This window comes from Musca autumnalis, unplaced genomic scaffold, assembly GCF_047663935.1.
Source record: "Musca autumnalis isolate F117 unplaced genomic scaffold, ASM4766393v1 scaffold_1, whole genome shotgun sequence".
Lineage (NCBI taxonomy): Eukaryota > Metazoa > Arthropoda > Insecta > Diptera > Muscidae > Musca > Musca autumnalis.
In genome coordinates this window covers 71,548,264-71,566,538 of record NW_027411644.1, presented here as the reverse complement: position 1 = coordinate 71,566,538, position 18,275 = coordinate 71,548,264, and the positions used below count along the sequence as shown (strand labels likewise).

General features: G+C 36.0%; 1 protein-coding gene across 6 annotated transcripts in view; it reads left to right on the top strand.

Moving 5' to 3' along the window:
- Positions 1 to 2,914: 2,914 nt before the first annotated feature.
- LOC141401023 (organic cation transporter protein) overlaps positions 2,915 to 18,275 on the top strand; it is a 33,517-nt gene continuing 18,156 nt past the window's right edge. The window contains exons 1-2 of one of the 6 annotated variants that reach the window (XM_073980852.1): positions 2,962 to 3,185; positions 7,692 to 7,771. The gene's annotated coding sequence lies outside the window, so the exon portion shown is untranslated. Of the gene's footprint in view, positions 3,427 to 7,691; positions 7,772 to 7,835; positions 8,174 to 9,119; positions 9,429 to 18,275 lie in introns of those variants that run through there. The other 5 variants (XM_073980860.1, XM_073980868.1, XM_073980826.1 and 2 more) reach the window with 5 other exon arrangements.

The window sequence follows — 18,275 nt, the reverse complement described above, 5'->3', positions numbered from 1 at the left end:
TGGGAATACCTGAAAAAATCCCTCTGTGAAAGCCCTATTAATCCCCAAAATTTCGTGAAGATTCGATCAAAATTCGGACCTTTAACGTGATTACATAAAATTGGAAAAATGGGATGCATTACCGACTACTGTGATATCTCCAATATTTGATCACCTACACCAACCTGCTTTACACCAGGCTTTGCTTTTGGAAGGTCCCTCAACTAATAATCGTTATTAAAATTAAAATTCCAAAAATTAAAAAAATGTGGTGGATTAGCGACTATTGGGTTATCTCCGTTGTAAAGGTGATCATTTCTACTTTCATTGCAAAGTTTTGCGTTTGGTACCGCAAACACACCACCAAAGCAAAAACAAACTTTTTCACCCTCCCGTCGTCGCTTCTGCGTCTTCTAATGCACCATACCATGAGAGCCCTCTTGTTACGCTCCTTGACAAAAATCCTCTCTCCACCCATAAAAAATATATTTTAACATAAAGTTCGGCCGGTCCGAACTTGTTATACCCTCCACCACAAGTTGTATTGAAGTAAAATGGAATAATTAGTTTCCTTTCGTGTATGAAGAAGACTTAATACTAAATTTCAGCAATTTCGGTAAAACAATGTGAGGCACCTTTCTATGGGGGCTATTTCAAAACGTCGATCTATACCGACAAATTTCTGACGGAAAGTTTTTAGACTCAAAAAAGACCAAATACCAAATTTCCTATATTTCGGTAAGAGAATGTGGCTAAAACTTAAAAAATACCGAAAATCAAGAAGTACGCTTCTATGGGGATATAGGAAGACGTGGACCTATACTGATAATACTCTTCTGGAATATTTTATAACTCTTGGAAGACTAAATAACGAATTTCAGCCATTTCGGTGGGATATTGACGTCACAATCTTCAGTATTACGAAAATCGGGAGGTACCGCTCTAAGGGGGCTATATCGAAACATGAAGGCGTGGACCTGTACAGACAAATTTCTGGTTAACAGTTTTATATCCCCAATGAAGACTAAATACCAAATTGCAGCCATTTTGGTGGAATATTGAAGCCACAAAATCGGGAGGTACCGTTCAATGGGGCTATATGAAAGCGTGAACCTACACCGACAAATTTAAAGAGGAAAGTTGAGTACCCCCAACGAAGTCTACATACCAAATTTCAGCCATTTCGGAGGAATATTGAGGCCACAACCTTCAAAATACCGAAAATCGGGAGGTACCGTTCTATGGGGGCTACATGAAGGCGTGGGCCTATGCCGACAAATTTAAAGTTGGAAATTTTATACCCTCAACAAAGATTATATATCAAATTTCAGCCATTTCGGTGAAATATTGAGGCCACAACCTTCAAAATACCGAAAATCGGGAGGTACCGTTCTATGGGGGCTATATGACGGCGTAGATCGATACCGACAAAATTCTGGGGAAAGTTTTATATCCCCAAAGAAGACTATATACCAAATTTCAGGTACTTCGGTGTGATGATGAAGCTAAAACCTTCAAAATACCGAAAATCGGGTGGTACCGTTCTATGGGGGCTACATCAAAACGTGGACCGATATAGCCCATTTGCAATACCAAACATCCTAGGAGTAATAGAAACTTCTATACCAAATTACAAAGCTCTATCTTAAAAGTTGTATCGTGATTTCAACAGACAAACAGACGGACGAACGGACGGGCGGATGTACAGACGGACATTGTTATATCGACTTAGAATTTTACCCTGATCAAGAATATTTATACATTATACAAACGGAATGACAAATTTAATTATACCCTCCATAATATGGTGGAGGGTATAAAAATATGTTGGTACCCATAATATTGCAAACATATATATGTTTGGACCCAAACATATTATGATTGTATCCAAACATGTATTTTTTGCAACCCGCCCCAAACATAATTTGTTTGGATCCAAACATTTTTCTAACATATATTTTTCTGCGTGTACATACGGTTGCAGTAGGGATTTGTTTTGCAGCTTTCGGACCATTTTCTCAGGAAGTCCATACTTGCTCCTGAAAAAACCCTGTTAAAAAATCAAAGCGATTGGAGTGGCGAACTTAAACGGCACTTTTCCAAAATTTTGTGTGAGAGGCACACGAAGGAGTGGAACGATATATGTACTTCATATTCGAACCTGTTATGTCTGCTGGAAATATTATTAAGTATGGACCAAATCGGTTAATCCCTTAGAGATTTATCAAAAATCCTCGAAATATTACGATATGTAAAGTAATGGACCAAATCGGAGATTTGTGTGGGTGGTACCAGAAGGAACATAAACAATGTTTGTTTCTGTTCACGGACAGTATGCGTGAGAGAGAAAAGCAAATCCATTGACAACTCAGTGGGATCGCTGAATATACAGTCTTTGCAAAGAAGAGCATCCCTGGTCTAAAACCATTATTTCGATAAGGCACATTTTTTGGCCGTATCAAAGTGTATATACCCTCGATTGCCTAAAGACCGAAGGAATAAAAAGTCAAAATTGCTTAAAATTGTCCAATGATTTTAAAAAAGGCCCTTTCGCAGTCCTTTCATACGGTACATTTTCTATACCCTTTATTAAAACCATAAATATGTTGTCACACAGACAAATATTCAAATATTCCCTTACTCAATAACAATCATACGCCACTTGAATCCCTAGTTCTTTAATATTCAAAACAAACTATAAAGCGCCAGCACTTCACGCCTATTTGTTTGTTTTTGTTCGCAGCCGAGTTAACATGAGCGACAGACAATGCTACCGTTGACGTTTGCTATGGCGCTTAATTTCCCTCAACAAACAACGTTGGTGGGTATAATATTTTTTTCTGCCGGATTCTGTTTTAATTCTGTTAGCCAACAGTCATTCTGTTGCCTACAGTCGTTCTCGTTCACATTCTTCGTGAAAACCTTTTTCTTCAACAATGTTGATAGTCGATGTGATGGTTGTTGATTGAATGAAAACGTCTTAACATTCGCAATATTTTGCCAGTTTTAAAACAAATATCGAGCGGTGCAAAACGTTGAGCTAAAAAAATATCGTTCAAGTTGCCTGATATTCCTGCGGCCGTTACGCGCACTGTTGAAAGAGTTCATAGAACTGAGCTGATAAATTAATATCGGTACTGTTTTTGTTTTATTTAATGACCAATAAAGTAATTTGTTATGTGATTTTTCTGGCTCTCTGCACTTTCGTAAGAAAATTGTGGTGGTAATAAAACAATTAAACTTGAAATTTAATGGAATTCAATGACGACGGATAATAACTTGCAAGGGCCTGAAGATAAAAATTCTTAAAAAAAATAAAGAAAGAAATTACTTTATGGCTTCAAATAGAAATTTCTACAAAAATTATGTGAAGTGTTAAAAATTCATACAAATTAACAATAGTGTGTGTGCTCTCGTATTATAGAACTTGAAAGGTGTTTTTAATATGTAAAGGAACATTTTTTAAATTTAAAAATTAGTACATGCTTGCAGTCTAATATCGATCCTACCGTGCGTTTCGCCGGGTATTTTGTTTTAAATAGACATCGGATTTTTGCATGTTTTTTATTTCTCATCCGATTGGACTCAAATTTTGGATCTAGGCGTTTTAAAGGTCAATTTTTCGATATTTGGGGTCATATCAAAAACATGCAAAAAATATGCAAAAAATATGCAAAATATATGCAAAAAATATGCAAAAAATATGCCAAAAAATATGCAAAATATGCAAAAATATGCAAAATATGCAAAAAATATGCAAAATATGCAAAAAATATGCAAAATATGCAAAAAAATATGCAAAATATGCAAAAAATATGCAGAATATGCAAAATATGCAAACAGATTTTGACCGAAAATCGTCATAAAAGTCGTAAAATTGTCATTTAAAGTTGGAAAAAACATCAAAAAATACATAACAGTGTTCTAAACTAAGACTGTTGACCGGGTAACGTCGATTTTTTTCAGCAGATTATTATGTTATTGAGACCATTTACGACAGTGTGGTGTATTGCACCCGCATAAAGTTTTTAGTTTGGTCAGATTTTAAGACTGTCAAAGTTTGAGCATAATTGGAATATGTTAACACGTGTCACTGGGGCCTCGAAGTTATGAAAATCTCGATTTTTTGGCTATTTAGCGAATTCTGCGACCCATTTCTCTGGAATGGTTAAAGCTTTTTGTCCATATTAAGCATTAAATTAAAGGCCATTCTGTTTTAACAATTCTTGCTGAACAACAAACTACGTAAGTATTAATGAATTCGAGAAGCCAATGTCCCGAAAAACGTGACTATATACGCCTTTGCACGAAAGTGGAGTCTATTAAAAAACATCTTCTTTCTTTTTATCAATTTTTGGAATGAAAACAAATGTCTTTTACATTTTGTTCTTATTTCAATTTATTCAAGAGTCTGACATCTTGTGGTTTTGGAGCTATCTGGGTACAGCTGACTACTTGAAGAACGCTCTGCTATGTAGTTCGCAACTTTCAAGATGTTTACCATCCTTTGCACCTCCTGAAAATTCGGAGTTAATGTTTAATCTTTAGAACAACAAGAATTGTTATAGACCTTTTTCTAGGAATTTCAGAAGTTGTTCTTTTGGAAGTTTGGATAAAATATTTCTGAAGAAATTGGAATCTTTGCTTTGTTAAGATTTTTGTTGCCATTTGGCGAAGGTGCGACAAAAATATTTATAATCGTCGGATCAATCTGATTTTTTCAGTATATGCAAAAAATAAGTAAAAAATACTTTAGCCAAAAAATTTTCAATAGGGGTCAAATTATTCCTATAGCTCCCATGTAGCGGTACCACCCGATTTCAGGAATTTTGAAGCTTTTATCTACATTTTCGGACCTAATTGGCTGTACTTTGGTATTTGCGGTTTCCAATTGTCAAAAACCTTCTGCGCCAAAATGTTGGTCTTAGGTCCAGGTTTCGTTATAGCCCTCATTTTACGGTACCTCCCGATTTCAGGTATTTTGAAGATTTTATCAACATTTTCGGCCCGAATTGGTTGTAATTTGCCATTTAGAGTTCTCAATGATCAAAAACCTTCTGCGCCAAAAATTGTGGTCTTAGCTCCAGGATTCGTTTATTCTTAGGTTTTTTATCTACATTTTCGGTTCGACTTGGTTGTAATTTGTTATTGTGAGTTGTTAGTGGTCAAAAAACGCCTCCGTCTGGTATCGTGGACAGGAACGGAAACAAATTATTCCATTTGAGGACAGAATATTTCATGGTAGGGGTTATAAAAAAGTTCGGTGCTACCGAACTTTACATTTTTACTTGTTTTTCATATTTTATGTAGCATAATACATATATCAAAAATATACAAATGTAAAAAATACACTCATAAGTAGATGCTAAAACAAAAATGTCTAAATATTTAAAGAAAAAATCAAACAAACAATTAAAACACAAAACAAAGAAGATACTGAGATACAGTAATACGAAATATTCACTGAAACGACCAGAGACATCGTCAGTATTTTTAATGTCACACACGGAAATGCTAATATATGCAGCTGGAACCAAATTTTTTGTAGACTTCACACTATTTCGAAGATTCTTCAAAAAATTTGGCGAAGGATGGCGAAGTTAGTAAAAATCAACTTCAATTTTTAAAAATTAAAAAAAAAATCCACAAAAATTTATTATAAAAAATGTGATTTCCAGTACATTTTATGCGAATAATGTGTACACATTTTTATGTAAAAGTAATTAGGAAACCTTGTACTAAAGCTTCCATTTCGAAAGAAATAATTTTATCCTTTCAATGGAGGTAAAGAACAACTCCTAGGCGTTCCTGAAACCGACAGTAGCTCATAGGAGAAACAAGAACTAGCAGTGTACAAATGCCTAGAATAATGGGGTCTCACCAGCTCGAGCAGATATTGGGTCGAGAGCTTTTGTACCACTGTTCAAACTTGCTAGAAAAATTATTGAGAGGGATTTTTGACTGCAAGTTTGGGAGCACATCCGGACATGAACCAAACATATTCAAGCGATTTCTATTAGAATAGTCTGCGATTTTTTAGGTCCAAAACAAGACCTAAACCATGCGGTTTTGCAGATTTACTTAATACGAAAGGCATTCACAAACAGATAAAGGAAAGAATAAAATGATAAATCATATGTGGTACCTTATTCATGAAATTATTTGCCTGGTATTGTTTGATCTGATAGTGTAAAACACCGTAAAGATCCAAAAGACGACAAAAATCGTAGCAAAGCAAAGATAGAAATTTCTCCAGAAATATTCGATTAAAAGTTAGAAAAATAAACTGCCAATATTCCTATAAAAAGGTTTACCAAGCATAATTACAAGTGAGACTTAATTGTTGTTCAAGAGATTAAACTTTAACTTTACCCCAGGAGGGGTAAAGGATGGTAAACAACTTGAAAATTGTGAGCTACATAGCAAGGAGTCGAGTTCATCTCCAAGTTGTCATCTATACCCAGATGGCTCCAAGACCACATTATGTAAGCGTTTGTCATTGAAGCCATACAATGAATGTACAAATGTCCATCTTTCTAAAAACAAAATTGCATTTGAAAAAGGAAATGTTTGATGTATAGCGAAGCCATTCCACGGCCGATATGTCTGATGAGACTCTACAAAAGGCGAAACATGTCACATAATGGTGGTTGTGCGGGTCCGAATCTTCGGCTTTCCTTTTTCACATGCAAACATCATCGGTCATTAAGCTTGACTCCAACGAGAAATTAATTAAAATAAAATTAAAATAGATCTTCGCCCTAACAATTTTTGCCCTAAGGCCTTTTCGGGACATTGACTTTATTATCTCGAATTCAGTAACACTTACCTACTTTGTTGTACTTTTATTACTTTAATTTAATGCATGATACGGGCAAATAGCTTTAACTGTTCCACATATATGGGTCGTCGAAGTCGCCAAATAGCAAAAAAAAATTGAGATTTTCACGTGTTAACATATTCCAATTGTGCTCAAACTTTGGCTATCAACAATGCAAAAAGGTTTAGGCGGCTCTCCGTCTAAAAAAATCCGAGATTGATTTGTTCCTTTGAGTTAAAACCAGCCAAATGCTACAAATTAAGACCAAGAAAATATTGAATTTTACATAAAACGTTCGATATTTTATCAAATTTTATATTTTTGCATAGTTTAATAATAAAAAAATGGTATTACGATACCACATTTTTATACCCTACACCACACTATCGTAAACGGTCTCAATAACATAATAATCTGCTGAAAAAAATCGACATTAAACGGTCAACAGTCTTAGTTTAGGACACTTTAAGCATGTTTTGATGGTTTTTCCAACTTTAAATGACAATTTTCCGCCAAAATCTGTTTGCATATTTTGCATATTTTTTGCATATTCTGCATATTTTTTGCATATTTTGCATATTTTTTGCATATTTTGCATATTTTTTGCATATTTTGCATATTTTTTGCATATTTTGTGCATATGCAAAATATGCAAATATGCAAAATAAATACAAAATATGACCCTGCCATTTAATTCAGTTTTCTTTGAAACGAATTTTGGTCCAAACAGAATCTTCGTATCTTTATTATTAAAAAATATGCAAATATGCAAAATCCGATGTCTAGTAATAAATAGCTTGCCGTCTTCCCAAACTTAATTCATCTCTACCAGTTGTTGGTTTTTACCATATTAATTATAATTGATTTTTTTTTTTTTTTTTGCCTTATTAAGGCGAACTTCATTTTATGGTGATATTTGAAATTAATTCTCTTTCGAGTTGAACTGTTATGACCTAAGAGGTGCATTGAAAAGTAAGGAGTTCATGTTTAATTTATATTATAATTTATAATGTATGTAATTCAATGATTTGAATAGTGTTTGTCGAATACATAGTGGTTTTAATGCACTAAATTATCTTATTCAATATCAAGTTCATGGGCTATTTGCCTTCTTCCGCATTGAACATCATCATCATCATCGCCAGCACTTCTAAAGGCCGGCATAGGCATACAACAAAGACAAATATTTGTGAATCGTTTTCAAGTGACTAAAGTGAAAATTTAGTTTATCAAGTGAAAAGCGCAAGAAAAAACAAATAATTTTAAAAATAAATCTACAATACAACTATAGCAACAAAAAATTACAATAACTTTTGCATATCTAATTTTTGTTGGTTCTTCAAACAAAATCTACAGAATCAACACAAAATTAACGCAAGTAACAAATAATTCAAAATTATCGTCAGTGAATTAGCAAACTAAAAGAAAGAAAAATTATATAGTTTATTTCTATACTAATTTGTTTAATAGAACATTGAAGCAATCCATATTTCAATAATTACACTTTAATGCCCTCTACATTTCGATAGTAACAATTTTCATAGTTTTGTACCTTTGTCATTGTGAGTTTGTAAATATTCCAATTTCCCATTGTGATTGATTCATTGTATTTTAAAGTTAACTGACAGAATGCAACCATGTAAATAATTTATTCTACTACTCTTGTAAAACAACTCATTAATTACTACTTTCGATATACCATTTTATGCAACTGTAAACTATTAACGCCCTACTATTTCTTCTCACGATTAGTACTTAGGCTAGAACAAAATTCAATAAAATCGCTCAGTTTGTGATCTACAATCTAACGCGTTACATAACCATCAGATAAGATCACAAGGGGTGATCTCCATTCTAACACGTTATGATAACTATCAGATAAGATCACAATGAGACAAAGTGCTCCTCCGGCAATCAACATCAAATCCTCACTTGTGTTTTCCTGAACAATCGACACCAGGTTGTTATAACATCAATTTATACACTGGAAAAAAAAAACAAAAATTCCTGAAAATCTCTCACATATGTATACCCAGCAAAATGTTTGCCTCCAAAGATGCAGTTAAATGATATGTACAAGTGATCTGGATGTGCATCAAATTATGCATTTTCACTGATGATTTTTACAAGAGCGTGACTACTGAAAGATGCACTCCAAAGCACTGCATTTTAACTAACCCTTTGGCACTGCATTTTAACTGACCCTTTGGCATTGCATTTTAACTAACCCTTTTGCACTGCATTTTAACTGACCCTCTGGCACTGCATTTTAACTGTCCCTTTGGCATTGAATTTTAACTAACCCTTTGGGGTAGAATAGGAGGCAGTCCAAAGCACGTGTTTGGTACAGGCATTCTGCGGAAATTGTGCAAGCCATTACAAAATATGCCAGAACAAATAAAATGCATTTATTATTTGTGCAAAACAAAAATATTAACAACTTTATTACATTAACACAAATGATGAAAATTCTCCATTGAATTCAATCGCAAACATGCGTGTTTCCTCCGCTTGCATTTGTTCCAAGCTGAACTGTTTTTGCTTCATTTGCTAAATGGGTTGTCTTCCCATCACCAGTTAAGATTTCGACACGTACTCCAACAGCACTCCATTCGGAAATTTTCTTCTGGTGAGTTGCCGGAAAAATGTTCACAAATTAAATATTATTTAAATATTAATTATTATTTAGTTTGTATTAACAAATGTTTGGACATGTTAACACGATTATCTCTTTTTGGAAAATGAAAGCCGCTGCCTGTAGAGATGTACAATCTGATTTATGTACATATAGGGATCTCTAACAACTGCTAATAAAATGTAGCGAACGGAGTGCCTTTTTCACGACTCCGTTTGGACTGCATCCGGATGCTGTTAAATTGTGAGGAATTGGAGTGCCTTTTTCACGACTCCGTTGAACTGCATCCGGATGTTGTTAAAATGTGACAAGTGGATGTGATTCTTTGGATTGCATCCAAATGCGGTTAAAATGTGAGGATTGGAGTGCCTTTTTCACGACTCCGTTTGAACGGCATCAAAACATGCCGTGATAGAAGCAGTCTACATTGCACTACTTCCAATTTATTTTGCTGGGTACCTTCCACCCATGGTAGAATAGGAAAAGATAACAGCAATACCCAGCTGACTGAACTGGGCTGTAATGTTAGTGTCAAATTCCATACGACATTTTATATATTTATTTCTATGTTCGATGTATATTAGCGATATATATTTTTTTAAGAAAAAATATATTCTTCAGAAAAAAACTTTTTCCCACAAAAGACTTTTTCATACAAATGACATGTAACCTTCTCCAAGTCCGAACGACGTGCCGCACACTAAAACATCGCTTATAGAGGCGGTACAACATTTGTTAATATGATGTGGTGTTTTGATAAGTTTGAAAAAATAAAGCCCTAATAAACATGTGTCTTTTGATTTCAAAAACAAGATATTGAAACAGCTTCTCTTTTTTCAATGAATTTCCAGCGACCTCAAACTTATTTGCAAGAATTATGCTTTCTGCGAGAATTAATGCATTTAGAGGAATGATATGGAAAAATTCAAATTGAAAATCTAACGAGTTTTCATTCATGTTTTCCAAAATATTCAATCAAATGTGAAAAATATTAGTTTTTTTAAATTCCAATAATTTATAGACATTTCCTTATTTTGTTTACATTTATATTTGACACTAACGTTACAAACAAAAATAAATTCCTATGTGGTTGTTGTTGAATTGTATTTGTTGTAGTACTTACTTTACCTGGCTTGTTCTACCATGCCCTCCACCATAAAATATTCTGAAATAAAATGGAATACTCAATTTCATTTTTTTGTCCACAAAATGTCAAATAACGGGTAGTTCGGTCAAAAATATACATAAAATCCTCAAACTATCTAAAATGGGTAGGTACCATTATGGGGGCTAAACACGGACCTATGTTGACAAATTTGTATGGATAAGTTTTGTGACCGTCTTCGCGAAGACAACGAAGATACCACAGATCCAATCCCAGAAGATGGTATTGAATGTATACCGCCCAGCCAAGATGAGGTAAAGACAGCAATAAACCGGCTGAAGAATAATAAGGCAGCAGGAGCCGATGGCTTACAAGCCGAGCTGTTCAAAACCGGAGGCGACACGCTGATAAGGTGTATGCATCAGCTAGTTAGCTGCGTCTGGCAGGAAGAACGCGTACCCGACGATTGGAACCTGAGCATCCTGTGTCCCGTCCATAAGAAAGGAGATAAGACTTGATGTTCCAACTATAGGGGCATAAGTCTTCTCCCTATCGCCTACAAGATAGTGTCAGGAATATTGTGCGAACGACTAAAGCCCATGGTCAACGAAATAATTGGACCATACCAATTCGGCTTTAGACCTGGCAAGTCCACCATTGACCAGATATTTACCCTGCGGCAAATCCTAGAGAAGGCCCAAAAGATGCAGATCGACAACTACCACCTTTTTGTCGATTATAAAGCAGCCTTCGACAGCCCGCTACGTTCAAATGTATTCCAAGCAATGTCTGAATTTGGTATCCCCGCAAAACTCATTCGGCTTTGTAAAATGACTTTAACTGACACGAGATACTCAGTTAAAATAGGAAAGAACCTCTTCGAAGAATTTTGTACCAAAAGAGGTTTCAGGCCAAGGGACAGCCTCTCGTGTGATCTCTTGAACATCCTGCTGGAAAAGGTTATTCGAGAGGCAAACGTCAAAAGAAGTGGCACAATCTACACCAATGGCCACATGTTACTTGCATATGCTAATGATATATACATCATGGGACGATCAGTAAAAGAAGTAACAGATACCTTTATGAAGGTCGAAGGAGAATCTGCTAAAGTGGGTCTGGTGGTAAACGGCGGGAAGACTAAGTTGATGGTGTCGACGCGCAATGCGTCCATAGAGATCGGGCCAACTGTTGATGTTGGTTCCTATAATTTTGAGGTAGTAAAAGACTTCGTCTACCTCGGCACCGCCGTAAACAAAACTAACGACATCAGTTGTGAAAAAAGAAGAATTGTATTGGCTAACAGATGCTACTTTGGCTTAAGTAAGCAGTTTAAAAACAAAGCCACATCTCGTCAAACAAAAATAACGCTTTACAAACCACTGATACTACCCGTGCTGATGCATGGTTCCGAAGCCTGGGTACTTGCACAAGCAGATAAGGCAGTGCCTGGTGTGTTTGAGAGAAAAATTCTTCGAAAGATCTACGGACCAATCTGCGTTGACGGTGAATATCGACGTCTTATGAACCACGAGCTGTACCTGCTATAGAACGACATCAATATAGTTAAACGTATTGAGATGCAGCGAGGCCATATCATAAGAATGAGCGATGATGAGCCCGCTAAAAAGGCGTATAAATATGCACGCAGAATTGGCATGCCAAAGAATAGATGGCGCAAACAAGTGGATGAAGAGATGGCAAGGCGTGGTATTCCAGAAAGAGAAGCAATAGACAGAGAGAAATAGAGATCTTTTGTTAGTTCGGCCTATAGAACGAATGTTCTGTAATGGGCCAGCTAAGTAAGTAAGTTTTGTGGCCACTGACAACCTAAAATCCCGGGCAGTGCAGTCAACAAATATAGCTATAACCCATTTTGGCACGTTGTTGTTTTTGTCATTATTGACTAACAACCACCACACACCACCAACCAAACCAGAGGCAAATGTTGCTACTTTTATAATTTCTTTTATTTTGTATTATTGTAACTTACCGTTTCTTCTAATGATTTTCACTGCAGTTGTTATCGTCTTGTAAACATAGCAGAACAATACGAACCATATGTACACACATGGTAAGCCTATCAGCGTAGAGATATTAGATGTTGCCTTTATATTAAAGAAATTAAAAATCTGTAGTTGCGAACTATACAGCCAAACACTTTGTTTTTCGACACTAAACGCACCGTAGTTTGGTTTGTCAGTTAACTAACAACCAAATTGTTTCGACCTAAAGTGGTAGTGGTGTGTATGCGTGTGGTGTGGTTTGTTGATATAGTCCAGTGTTAATCACCACTGGGCTCGCGAGCCGTGTCTGTGTGAACACACACAATCTCAATTGTGGTGAGTTTGAACGTTACTCTCACCACCGATCATCTTCTTTGTTTTAGCAATGAATCAACGCACACGATGTTTATCTAGAGCAATGTCGTGCTTTGATATTGTTAAAGTTACGAAGATTTTCGGCAATTCACACACACACGACCCGAACGCAACGAAAGATCACACAAATGTTTTGATTTGTTTTTGTTTTGCAGCATGCGTGCATACAACGTTACTAACACACTGTAAAAAGTTGCAAATATTGAGAATTTTGTGTGCCCTCTTCTTGGTCGGCTATGATCTAGAGAGGGATAGATAATCTCGTGTGTGTGCCCAACACAAACGCAGCTGCTGAATTTGTTGTTGCTGGTGAACAATGTGATGATGAGACGATGGTGGAGGTTGTGTTGTGGTTTGTTGCAGCCATGCACGCGTCTTTACGAAAAAGTTAACTACAACTCTCTTTCCCATACAAAAACCCAAAATAGCATTCTCTTCTTGTGCACAATGGTGGGCAAATTGCGAGAGACTCATGTATTTTTTACACTTTTGTATATGAGGCCGAGCATTTCTGCCCAACAGTGCTTGTGCACCATTGGTTTGTTGATACATTGTCAATACGATGGTGAGACGACGATACCATTCCAAAGAAAACGAGAACAAAGTTGAGAGCATTTACCAAAGAAGAGATGAAATATGGGAGAAAATAGTGGAATATGGGGAAAAATAGGAAAGTGATTTTGCATCTCATGAAATTCTTACATATTTTTGAAAAATTTCGGATAGAAATAAGAAACTGCAAATGTATCTTATGTGAGGTACCTGTACAATATGAAAAAACTACATCACGAACGAAAATATGTAAAAAATATTTGTTTCTGTGTAAAATCGGGTTGAAACGTTATATGGGGCTGTACTAAAACATCACGGTGCTCTTGAACCAACTTTAAATGGAAGGTGCTTACACCTGGGAAGTTTTTGCGGATTCTGAAGCTACAATGTTCATAGATGAGAAAAATCAAAAAACAAAAAAATTAAATGAATCGCGATCAAAGTTCACATTTTTAGGTTTTTTTAGGTTTTCACGATTTTGCTGGGAAACCGCAAGCCCAATCAAAATGGAACTAAAGAAAGTGTTATAACAGTGCAAATTCTCCACACGATTGACCTTTATGACGCTTTTCTAGGTTTTAATATTTTTGAGATGTAGAAGTCGAAATTTTGACAATAAAACAAAGTCATGACTGCAATTTCCCAACTTAAACTTATATATCTCAAAAATGGTACAACCTAGGGAAAATCCCGAAAACCAATCTTTTAGAGAATTTTCACAGCTATAAGATTTTCTTTAGTCACATTTCGATAAGACTTACCATTTTCAAGCAAATCGTGAAAACCTAACAAAAAAACCTGAAAATGTAACCTGAACTTCTGTAGCCCCATTTCGATAGGACTTGCGGTTTCCAGGCAAAATCGCGAAAACCTAAAATAAACCTAAAAATGTGTACTTTGACCGCGATTTACTTAAAAATCCCTGCAGCGATTTTTTCTTGTTTTTGGATCTTTTTTCATCTATGAACATTGCTGTTTCAGAATCCGTAAAAACTTCCCAGATGTAAGCGATTTTTATTTAAAGTTAGTTAAGGCGCACCGTACATGACATTATTTTATATGGAGGGGATACAGTCAGTGCATTGTCCCAATTTGAACTAATATATCTCAAAAATGATAAAACCGACGAAAACATCATAAAGGACAATCTGGTAGAGAATTTTCACAGCTACAACATTTTATTTAGCCCCATTTCGATAGAACTTGCGGTTTCCAGGCAAAATTGCGAAAACCTAAAAATGACAACTTGAATCGCGATTTATTTAAAAAGAGCTCAGGCAATTTTTTTGTTTTTCGATTTTTCTCATCTATGAACATTGTAGTTTCAAAATCCGCAAAAACTTCCCAAGTGTAAGCACCTTCCATTTAAATTTGTTTCAAGAGCACCGTGACATAAAACTATATTGAAAATTTTTGGAGAAGAAGTTTTGTGACCACTGGAAAATAGTGTCAAAAGGCTAGTTCGGTCGAAAAATTTAGCTAAAATCCTGTAAATACCTAAAATCGGGTATAACAATATGAGGCTATACCAAAACATGGACCTATATTGGCAATTTTTGAGGGATGAGTGTTGTGACCACTACGTACCTCAAATATCAAATTACATCCAGTTTGGTTAAAATTGTAGCTAAGATTCTCAAAAACCCAATGTCGGGAGGTTCTGTTATTTGATGTATAAGTTTTGTGACCACTGAGAACCCTTAATGAACAAATAACAGGTAGTTCCGTCAAATAATGTAACTAAAATCCTTAAAATACCGAAACTCGGAAGGTACTGTTATATGGGGACTATATTTGAGCGTCCCTACAAATGTCAAATAACGGCTTGTTCGGTCAACAAATTTAGATGAAATCCGCAAAATAGCGAAAATCGGGAGGTCTATAACAAAACCTAGACCTATATTGATAAATTTTGTTTGAGAAGTTTTGTGACTTCAGAGAATCTCTAATTTATATAAATAAAAATCAAATGTCGTTCGTTGGTAGTGGCATCAGTTGAGAACGGCTGGACCGATTTGGATTCTTCCCAACTAAGGGTTTCATGCAAAGAAAATTTGTCCACGCTTACTTTTTCAATTTCAATATTTTCTACAAAAACTACAAAACTGATTTTCCTGAAATTGTCAGGGAATGTACAGCGATGGCCACCGGTGAAAATAGGTTACAAATTTAGTTTCGTAGTGGGCGGGGTACTTCCCCTATACCCTATTGCTATATCTTTATAGATAATAAATCAAATGTCGTTCGTTGGCAATGACATCAGTTGAGAATGGCTGGAACGACTTGGATAATTCTTTTTGTGAAATGTTCGCTATAACCCAACTTAGGTTTTTATGCAACGTAAATTTGACTACGCCCACTTTTTTCAATTTTCAATTTTAATCTTTTCTACAAAAAAACGACTGAACTGATTTTCCTGAAATTGTTAGGGAATGCACATCGATGGCCCCCGGTGAAAATAGGCTACATATTTTGTTGAATTTCGGAAGGGGCGGGACACTTCTCCTATACCCTATTGCTATATTAAAAATATAAAATGCTATATTAACAATAATTTCGAATATATCGGATTCGAAATTAATTTGCGAGACAATTGTGGTTGTGTCTCCGACCTTACATACCTTTTTAGGGCCCAGAGACTACGAATGTATCGCTTTAAAAATTTACTAGGTACTTCTTTGGGACCTAAAGACCCGACCACGCCTGCTTTTTATACTAACGAGGGTATATACAGTTTATGCTAACGAGGGTATATACACTTTCATACGAGCAAAATGTGCCTCATCGAAATAATGGTTTTATACCCCAAGTATGTTTGGACGAAATGTGTTTCAGACAATTTGGAGTTGATTTAGCCATGTCCCTCCGTCTTACTGGCTGGCTGGAGCACAATATAACTCTCGAACGGATCAACCCATTCGGTCCAAAATTTGACTTTCGTAATATTTTGTCTAAACTTAGTTCAAGTTCGAAGATGGATTATATCGGTCCACTACTTCCGGTACCTCCCCCACAAAAGTTGGAAAATATTCGGAAAATTTGTGTGCACGATAACTCTTGAGGAGAGTAAGCGAGTTGATCCATACTTTGCACATGGTGAAATTTTTACCAGACTTAGATGAGGTTCCAATATGGACTCAATCGATCCACACCTTCGGGTACCTCCCACACAAAATTTCGGAAAAGTTCAGTTTAGGTCTGCTCTCGAATCGAAACCCCTATGACACCGCGTGTAGAGGTTGGAGCGCAAGATAACTCTCGAACGGATCTGCCGATTCGGTGCAAAATTTGGACTTCGTAATATTTTGTCAATGCTTAGCCATATCAGTCCACTCCTTCTGGTACCTACCTCACAAATGTTTTAAACTTTTCGCTAACATTGTGCACACGGTAACTCTCGAAGGTAGTAACCGAGTTAGTCCATACTGTGCACATCGCAATATTTCTACGAGATATAGATTAGGTTCAAATATGAACTATATATGTCAACTCCTTCGGGTAGCTCCCACACAAAATTTCCGAAAAGTTCAGTTTGAGAGCTGCTCTCGAATCCCTTTGTTTTCGTAGTAGCAGTTTGTATTCGTTGACCCCATTACGACGACACAAGTTTTTTCAGCGGCAAGTCTATAGTTCCTGATAAAATGACCCGAAAGCTGTAAAAACACCTACGACATCAGTAGCGGGAGCGTACGGTAACTTTCGAACGGATCAGCCGATTCGGCTCAAAGTTTGGCCTTCTTAATATTTTGTCCAAACTTGGTTTAAGTTCGAAGGTGACCATATCGGTTATGTATATTTTATGAATTTCGGAGGAGGTGAGGTACACTCCCATCGCCTTTCTTTTAAACGCTATATGTATAAGCCAAACTTATGATTATATCGGTTTCAGCATACATTTTGGGGGGCAATGGGGTTGTGTGTACCCTAATACTTCTCTAAATTTATATGAAGTTTGAACAGAGGCCATATCGGTCTACCTCTTAAGTAACGTCCCCCACAAAAAGTTCAAAATGTTTCGCAAAAATGGTGCTCATGATAACTCTCGAGGAGATTAACCGATTTGATCCATACTTTGCACTGTTTTTGAAATATCTATGGTGAATATATATAGGGAAAATATTGATAACCCAGATCGGACTTTGAAAAATTACGTATTTTAGTACTATAAAGTAAAGTAACGTCATCAGGATAAGCAATAGGTTCCTAATATTGTATGTGAAAATGCGGGGATAGTCTACGGCTATTGTCCAGTGAATATATATCTGACATACGAGTCCTAACATCCATGGTTTTGACATGGTTCTAAATACTATAATGATGACAGCTACTCCTGCCCTGATAAAATTGAATTCCAAGGAATCTGAAGTCGAATATTTCAAACGCGGAACTTGCCACGCCTATTAAGGTTACTTCCCGACGTAAAATTTCGAAACGCCGATACACGTGTCTTCTATTTTTCGGTCCTCTTTTATAATCTGACCGAATTATCTTGTAATTATTTTTTGTGTTGTCCAGTATAATCATGATTACTTACGAATTCAGTGTCATATTCGGTCGTATCTTTGCACATCGGAAGTTTAGTAGAGTTTCGTACGCATTCATTTTCTTATCGACATACATAAACATAATACATAAACAGGCTGTAAATCGAAATCAAAGATGGAGAGACTCAAAAGTTCAGAATTTTCGTTTATGTGCAGTTTAAGGGCTGTTCGAGGAAAGTTCATCTAAGGTAGTCCTTGTGGCAAGCCCATGCTTTCTGACAAATGATCCAAAAGCTCTAAAAAACATCCTCCTAGCCAAAAG